The sequence below is a fragment of the Eumetopias jubatus genome, unplaced genomic scaffold, assembly GCF_037043125.1.
Source record: "Eumetopias jubatus isolate StellerSeaLion01/CBP00866 unplaced genomic scaffold, mEumJub1_p1.0 scaffold_7, whole genome shotgun sequence".
NCBI classification, from domain to species: Eukaryota; Metazoa; Chordata; class Mammalia; order Carnivora; family Otariidae; genus Eumetopias; species Eumetopias jubatus.
Window position 1 is genome coordinate 14,203,833 of NW_028274813.1, and position 9,506 is coordinate 14,213,338.

A 9,506-nucleotide genomic window follows, 5' to 3' on the forward strand; every position below is an offset into this window, starting at 1 on the left:
GTGTTGGTGTTGGTGTCGGTGTTGGGGGCACGGGGACCTTCCGTGGGTGGGTAGATGTGGGAAGGGCTTCGGGCTCCATCGTGGGCTTTCAAGCCAAGCAGGGTCACCTCGACTCACCCAGGCTGAGAGCCACATCACTGGTTTCTCTGATAAAGGAAGGCCACTGATATTGTCACATCATTGATCTCTCTGATAAAGTAGTGTTGCCACTGGCTTGTTCTTTATTCCCCCCCCCCGCCTCAGCAATTTGTCATTTGCTTTATTTGGTTTTACCAGGTTCCCAGCTTCTCTGTAATAGTGTGACTTGGATCTCTCTTGGCTACAAGTGTGCAGCTTTGAATGATGAGTCTGTCTTTTCTTTTTCTTACCTTTAGTAAGTTTCATCTGACACTGGAGAGAAGATGAGATAAAGATAAATGTAAGCTTGGAGACTGGGAAGTTAGTGCAGCTCTCCATCTGTTTATCTTGGGAAACAGGCAGAGGGAAGGTTTTTCCATTCTGTTCCTGGTTGCTGCAGAGACCCGGATATAATGCAAGGTCTCCCCCCTCCCCAAACATTACCTCAGAGAAGAAGTTGTTGCCTTCAGTTAGAATCTTTTCCAAGTCACTCTTGTTACAGGGAGCCCTCTGAGTTGCTTCATTTTGAATCATAAATGCCATTGGGAGAAAATGTTGCTGGTTTTATATCCTACTAGTGTTTAAGTTATGGCATCAGTGAAAAAGAAAAAGAACACTTTAACACAGATCAAGTAATTATGAATAGTAAGATGACCTCCCAACTACATTGTGGGAAATTGTTGAGAATAAGCCTTTTAAAATCCACTTTAAGAAGTACAGTAAGTCAGATATGGATAAATACTGTATGACATCACTTACATGTGGAATTTTTAAAAGCCAAACTCATAAAAACAGAGGAGAATGGTGGTCACTAGGGGCCGAGAGGTGGGAGAATTAGGGAGATGTTGCTTAAGGATACAAACTTGCAACTAGTAGATAAATAAGTTCTGGAGATCTAATGTATAGCAGAGTGATTATAGTCAACAATATTGTATTATAAGCTTCAAAGTTGCTAAGGGACTAGATCTTAATTGTTCTCACCATAAAAAGGAAATGATAATTATGTGACATGATAGAGGTGTTAGCTAATGCCACAGTGGTAATCATACTGCAATGTATAGATGTATCAAATTGACACATTGTATACCTTAAACATACACAGTTTTATATGTCAGTTATATCTCAAAAAAAAGAGAAAAAAAGACAAACAACTTTAAGAAGCAATTAATTAAAGGATTACTTTGTGGAGTACACAAGTAGTAAATGGCTACTTGTAGCTTAGGATACAATTTCCAAGGTCATTATTACACAGAGATTCCAAAATTGCTGTATCTTAAACAATTTAGATGGAAACATAAGTGATGTGTTCTGGGAAACTCTAGAAAACTCAAAAAGTGACTCCCATGATGACAGAAATGGTAAAGTATATGAAGACTCTAGATAAAATTGTTACATGAGAGTTTATAACATGAGATTTTAAATATACATAATGAAAGTACATATTATAAGTAGACAACCATTTCACCTACATTTCCTAAAGGTTTATATTACATTCAAATTGCCAAAAGGCTTTTGTTTTATAATTTCTCATGGACTATTACCTTATATACACACTTGCCTTATACTGGGACATACTCCATAAGCCATGAATTCAACTGGGCTAAGTATTTTGGCCTTGAGATTCAAAGATCAGCTCCTATAAGCAGAGCAAAGAAAGAGTTGAACTATTCAAGTAAAAGATGCTGCCTCTGAAAGCCAACCCAAGCCTTGTGTCTCCATAGAGCATAACGGATGGTCCACAACATGCCTCCCGAATTGATTCGGTATTGGCTGCAGGTGTCGTGCCACATTGCCCGGATTGAACAGCAGAGGCTGAAGGGAACTATCTCCTCCAAAGTCATGCTCCTTTTCCAGGGCAGTCCACAACCAATGGCTGGTCATCAGGGTACAGAGGCCCAACTCCAATGCCCCAAATCAGAACGACTCTGAAGGGCCATTCCAGCTCCAGAGCTCCTAGCAGAGTTGACTGACACCTAGTAGTAGTGGCTACACTGTAGCCCAACTTTGCCTCATCCCAACCTTCTATCCTTCCCATCACCCACAGGTGTTCATCTCAAGAGCACTCCCCAAATCGGTCTCCTGCATGCCAACTTCTGCCTCAAAGGAAGAGGGGAGCCCAACTGTAGAAGCGTTGAAGAACATAGTGAAAATTATGAATATGATTCACTTGAGTGCACTGAGTATAGACTTCTTTATTGTCAGGCTACAAGAAAAATAGACAGTGAGTAAAGGTTCTGCTTTTCCACACTAGAGTATGTTGGCCATCGGGGGCATGGGGGAAGCGCCCATAACATTTTAAAATGAGGGATGAGATGAAATTATTTCTTCATGACTCTAATAGTGCCAGTGAAGACATTTTTGTTACCAAGTGACTTGCTTAACTGGTTTTCCTCCCTCATCATTTCAGGACCCAGCACCACAGTTTTTGTTTTTGTTTTTTTAATTGGAGTAGAGTTGACACACAATATTACATTACTTTCAGGTGTACAACATAGTGATTCAACAATGACATGCATTATGGAATGCGTATCAGGATAAGTGTAGTTAGCATCCATCATCACACAAAGTTATTAATATATTATGGACTGTATTCCCAATGCTGTCCTTTTCATTCTTGTGACTTATTTATTTTATAACTGGAAGTCTGTACCTCTTCATCCCCCTTCACTTGTTTCACCCAGCCCCCTACCTCACTCCAATTCCCCTCTGGCTATCAATCAATTTCTCTATGTATTTATGAGTCTGTTCCTATTTTGTCTGTCTGTTCATTTGTCTTGCTTTTTAGATTCCACATATAAGGGAAATCATATGGCATTTGTCTTCCATTGTCTGACTTATCTCACTTAACATAGTACCCTCTACTCCATCCATGTTGTTGCAAATGGCAAGATCTCATTCTTTTTATGACTGGGTAATATTCCATCGTATATATACCACATCTTCTTTATCCATTCATCTACTGGTGGACACTTAGAATGCTATTGAAAATGATGCTGCAATAAACATATGGGTGCATATATTTTTTCAAATTAGTGTGTTCATTTTCTTCTGGTAAATACCCAGAAGTGGAATTACTAGATGGTATGGTACTTCTACTTTTCATTTTTTGAGGAAACTCCACACTCCAACAACCACAGCTCTTAAAGTGAAGGATCGGATATTAAGTTTTCCTAGGAACCCAAACTCAACTCTAAAGGATTTCATCACAAAGTGTTTGATGATTTCTCAGTTTTGCACTTGATTTTCAAAAATTCTGTTGAAGACAGAAGAAAAAGATGTATTATTGGATGTATTTAAAAGTCGCATCTGAATGTTGAAACATGAGCAAATATTTTCCAGAGAACAAATAAAACTAATGAGTGGATTACGGATCTGTTCATGTTCTCTGCCAAGTTGAAAAATCCAACCTCTGGCTTTTGGTTATGCATGCTCACTAACTTAGCCTCTGCCAGGTGAAGAGTCTTTAGTGAGAACCTCTCCCTTCCTTCTCTCTCTTTTTTTTTAAAGTAACCTCTACTCCCAGCATGGGGCTCAAACTCAGGACCCCAGATCAAGGGTTGCATGCTCTACCAACTGAGCCAGCCAGCCCTGCCCTTTTCTCCTTTGTGTTTTACCCAAATGCCCAGAACTACTTGACAAAACCATAAAATGCTTGGTAACTTTTGAGATGAACGATGGTGATTTATGCTTTTCTAATTTTGTAGAATGAAAATAATAGTAATAATGAAGGAAACTGGGTGTGAACAATAACAGTGATACTAGCATGACTTTGACTCGGTGTTTGAGTCTCAGGTTTTGTGTTTGTTTAAATTTAGCAGGGTGCCTTGGTGGCTTAGTTGGTTAAGTGTCTGCCTTGGACTCAGGACATGATCTCAGGGTCCTGGGAGCAAGTCCCGCATCGGGCTCCTTGCTCAGTGGGGAGTCTGCTTCTCCCTCTGCCCCTCCCCCTGCCCCTGCTCTTGTTCTCTCTCTCTCTTTCAAATGAGTAAATGAAAAATCTTTTAAAAAAACAAAATAAATAAATTTAGTAAATGATGCCAAATGGTTTTCCTAAGTAGTTATACCAATTCACACCCTCTATCTGTATTTTTCTCAGAGGGTCCATTGGATTAAATCATTACCAACATTTGGTACAATCGGTTTTTTTTTTAAATTAAGTCATTTTGAGGATAATACTACTAATAAACATAGACACAAAAATACTCGTAATCTGACTCCAGGGATGTGTAAAAATGTGATACATATAATGAATAAGTTGAATTCATTTAGGAATGCAAGACTGGTTCAGCGTTTGAAAACCATCGTGTAATTTCTACATTAATAGAATAAGAATTAAAGTCACAGAATAGTTTCAATTGATAGAGCAAAAGCATTTCACAAAATTCAGTATCCATTTATTCTGATATAGTAGTACCTTATTGTGGTTTTAATTTATTATTAATATATAATTATTATACAGTGTTATATTAGCTTCAGGTATACAATATAATGAATCAACAATTCTATACATTTCTCAGTGCTCATGAGGATAAGTGTATTCTTAATCCCCTTTATCTATCTGTGGTTTTAATTTTAATTTCCTTAATGGGTTATGCGGTTGAGCTCATTTTTACATGCTTATTTACAATTTGAATGTCTTCTTGTGCTCTGCTACTTCAAGTCTTTACTCATTTTTAATTGCTTTGCCTGAGTTTTGCCTATTGATCTGAATGGATACAAGTGCTATGTCTGTTACATATATTGGAAATATCTTTGCTCATTTTATTACTTGCTCACATAGATCTTTTCCTGGTATCTCTCTCTCTCTCTCTCTCTCTCTCTCTCTTTTTTTTTGGTATCTCTAGATTGTAATTTTTTATGTGATGCAATTTATCAGTCTTTTAAAATACATCTCTCCTCACCTAAGGTCATGAAGATATTTTTCTATGTTGTCTTTTAGAAGCTTTATTATTATTATTATTTAGTTTTTATATTTAGGTCTAAAACCCACCTCAAATTATTTTGATCATATGAGGTCAAGTTGTGTTCATATGAAGTCAGATGCCTTTTTTTACTATCAATTTCTAATTGCTCATTGCTGTTTTGTAGAAATATAAATTGATTTTTGAATATTAAACTTATATCCAGAGATTTTGCTAAAATCACTTATTAATTGTAATTAACAAGGAAGAATTCTTTTAAATTTTATACATATAAAATGATGTTTTCTGGGAATAATGACACATTTTTATCTTCCTTTCCAATCTTTATACCTTTTATTTCTTTTTCCAGTCTTTTTGAACTAGCTAAGCCTTTCAGTATAATGTTGACTGGAAACGGTGATAATAAGCAAGATCATCATACTCCCTATCTCAAATGAAAATTTTGAGCATGGCATCATTAAATATGCTTGCCGTAGGATTGTTTATTGTTTTTAATAAATACACTACATCAGAAAGGAAGTTTCTTTCTATTCCTAGTTTGCTAAATATTTCAAGAATTGTAAATGGACATTGAATTTTGTGAAATGCATTTGCTTTATCAATTGAAATTATCCTATGGGGTTGGGGCGCCTGGGTGGCTCAGTCGGTTAAGCATCTGCCTTCAGCTCAGTTCATGATCCCAGGTCCTGGGATCCCTGGAGCCATCAGGCTCCCTGCTCAGTGGAGAGCTTGCTTCTCCCTCTCTCTCTGCCACTCCCCCTGCTTGTGCTCTTTCTCTCTTTCTGTCAAATAAATTAATTAAATAAAAATAAAATCTTAAAAAAAAAAAAGAAACTATCCTATGGTGATGCTGGGGTGGTTCAGTTGGTTAAGCATCTGGCTCTTAATTTCAGCGCAAGTCATGATCTCAGGGTCATGAGATGGAGCCCCATGTCCGGTTTGTGCTTGGCGAAGAGTCTGCTTGGGATTATCTCTCTCTCTCTGCCCCTCCCCCCGCTTGAGTTCTCCCCCACCCACAGCAAAAAAAGAAAAGAAAGAAACTATCCTATGACTTTAATCTTTTATTCTGTTAATGTGAAGAATTAAATTAATTGATTTTCCAATGCTATAATACTCTTGATTCCTAAATAACTCAAATTGTTCATTATATGTATCACTTTTTTACATATAACTGGAGTCTGTTTATTAGTATATTGCTTAGTATTTTTCTTTCAATGTTTATGAGTAAGATTTTCCTCAGATTTTGTTTTCTCATAATGTACTTTTTATGTTGTGGTATTAAGGTTACATTGGCTTTTTAAAGTATTTTTGGGAAGTATTTTTCTGTTTCCTGGAAGTTGTTGAGTAAGAATGACATTAGCACTTCCTTAAGTATTTGGTAGATGTCACCATGGAAACCAGGTGCATCTGGAATTTTCTTTGTGGGAAACATAAATAACAAATTCAATTTCTATAGCAGATATAGGACTGTTCAGATTTTCTATTTTTTCTTGTGTTAGTTTTGGTAAGTTTTGTTTTTTGACAAATTTGTATATTTCATTCTAAGTTTTTAAATCTTTTGGTATAATGTCTTTTTGTTATCTCCTTAATGTTTGTGAGGCCTGTAGAGATGTTACCTCTTCATAACTAGTATTTGCCATTTGTGCCTCTTCTCTTTTTTTTTCTTGATCATTATTTCTAAGGCTTTATCAAAACTTTCGGACTTTTCAAAGAACCATGTTGGTTCTTTTTTTAAACCGTGTTAGTTCTATTGTATGCTTGTTTTCTACTTCATTAATTTCTGCTCCTATTTACATTGTTTCCCTCCTTCTCCTTTTTTGGAGTTTATTATGCTATGGTTCCCTAACTTCTTCTTTTTTTTTAAGAGAGAAAGAGTGCATACGTGTGAGGGGGGGAGGGGCAGAAGGAGAGGGAGAAAGAGAATCTTAAGCAGGATGCGTGTCCAGTGCAGAGCCCAGCATGGAGCCCCATGGGGGGTTAAATCTCACGTTGGTGGGGCTCCATCTCATCACCCTGAGATCATAACCTGAACTGAAATCAAGGGTTGGACACTTAACTTAATAAGCACCTTCTTGAGATAGTTGCTTAGCTAATTGATTTCTAGTCTTTTTATTTTTTCAAATCTATGCATTTAAGGATAAAATTTCCCTCTAAACACTGCTTTAGACGTGTCCTACAAGTTCTAATAGGTTATGTTTTCATTATTATTCATTTCAAAATATTTTCTCTTTTGCACTGTGCTTTCTTTTTAACCTGTACTAATCAGAAGCTATACTGTTTAATTTCTAAATATTTTAGGTGTTTCTAGTTTTTTAATTATTAACTTCTATTTAAGTCGAGTCTACTTAATGGCAGCCTAAGAATGTGGTATGATTTTAATTATTTTAAATTTGTGACCTAACATATAAACAATTTTGGTAAATTCTCTGTATGTGTTTGATAATGTATATTCTGTAGTTGTTGGGTAAAGTATTTTATATATGTTCATTAGGTTTCTGAACCCATGCTATTCAATTGCTTTGTAGTTTTACCAATTTTTTTTTTTTTTTTTGTCTATTGCTCTCTCAGTTACTGAGTGGAGTATATTAAAATATTCCATTATCCTTATGGATTTGTCTGTTTCTCATTTTAATTCTGTCATATAGAGATCTATAACTAACTATCTTTTTTCTCAGTAATGCTTTTTGCTTTAAAGTCTACAGAGAGGGAGGTAAACCATAAGAGACTCTTAACTATAGGAAACAAACTGAGGATTGCTGGAGGGCAGGTGGGTGGGGGGATGGAGAATTAGGTGATGGGCATCAAGGAGGGCACTTGTTGCACTGAGCACTGGGTATAATATGCAACTGATGAATCACTAAATTCTACCCCTGAAACTAGTAATACACTATATGTTAACTGAATTGAATTTAAATAAAATTTTTTGGGGGGCACCTGGGTGGCTCAGTTGGTTAAGCGTCTGCCTTTGGCTCAGGTTATGATCCCAGAGTCCCAGGATCGAGTCCTGCATTGGTATCCCCACTCAGTGGGGAGTCTGTTCTCCCTCTGACCCTCTGCCCTCTCATGCTTTCTCTCTCTCTCTATCAAATAAATAAGTAAAATCTTTAAAAAAATTTTAATGTAAAAAAATAAAATCTACTATGACTGATATTAATATAGCTACAGCAGCTTTCTTTTCATTGTGTTTGCAGGGTGTATATTTTTCCATCTTTTTACTTTCAACCATTCTGTTCCCTTATGCTTTAGGTGTGACTAGTGTAAGCAATGTGTTGTTCTAATTTAGTATAAAATTTTTTATCTCTTAATTAGGAAATGTAATCAATTTACTTTTTTTACAGATTTTATTTATTTATTTGACAAAGAGAGAGAGAGAGAGAGAGCACAAGTAGGCAGAACAGCAGGCAGAGTGAGAGAGAGAAGCAGGCTTCCCGCTAAGCAGGGAGTCTGATTCAGGGCTCAATCCTAGGACTCTGGGATCATGACTTGAGCTGAAGGCTGATGCTTAACCAACTGAGCCACCCAGGTGCCCCTAATCAATTTACTTTTAATGTAATTACTGACCGATGTAGATTTAAATCTGTCATCTTACCACCTGTTTTCTATTTATCCTACATGTTATTTGTTTCATTTTCTCTCCTCTTTTGTCTTCTTTTTAATTAATTCCATTTTATTATTACATGTTTACATTTTCCAGCTCTCTTTGCTTGTAATTTATACATTTTTAACTATTCTTTTTAGTGGTTGTCCTATATTTTACAACGTGCATTTTTAATTTATTCAGAGTATGATATAAATGTGCTTTTGCTTCTTCTCTGATAATGCTTTAAAACTTAAAACACATTAACTCCATTTACTCCTCACATTTTGGGCTGTTTTTGCCATGTACATTAATTGTATATATATCTCAAGCCTCAGAAACATTGTTATTATTACTCCATACAGTAAATATATATTTAAATTTATCTATGTGTTTATCTTTCATTCCTTCTTGCAGATACCACTTAGAGTCTTATTCCTTCTTCCTAAAAATCTCCCTTTCATATTTGCATTAGATCAGATCCACTGCTAAAAAAAAATAGTATCAGTTTTTGTTTGCCTGAAATGTATTTATTTTATTCTCATTTTTGAGGAATATTTTTGCTGGGCATAGAATTCTAGGTTGGCAGTCATTTTATTTCAGCACTTGGAATGTATGATTCCACTGTCTTCTGGATTCCATTGTTTTGTTGAAAAGTCAGCTGTAAATCTTATAGTGTTGCCTCTTTGAAGCTAATACATTATTTTTCTTTGGATGCTTTTAAGAATGTCTCTTTGTCTTTAGTTTTTAGTGTCTTTACTATATATATGTATATATATATTAATATACAAATATATGTATATTATACATATATATTTCTCGGGTGTTTGTAATGCTTCTTGAATCTATGAGACTACTAATATCTCGGGTGTTTGTAATGCTTCTTGAAT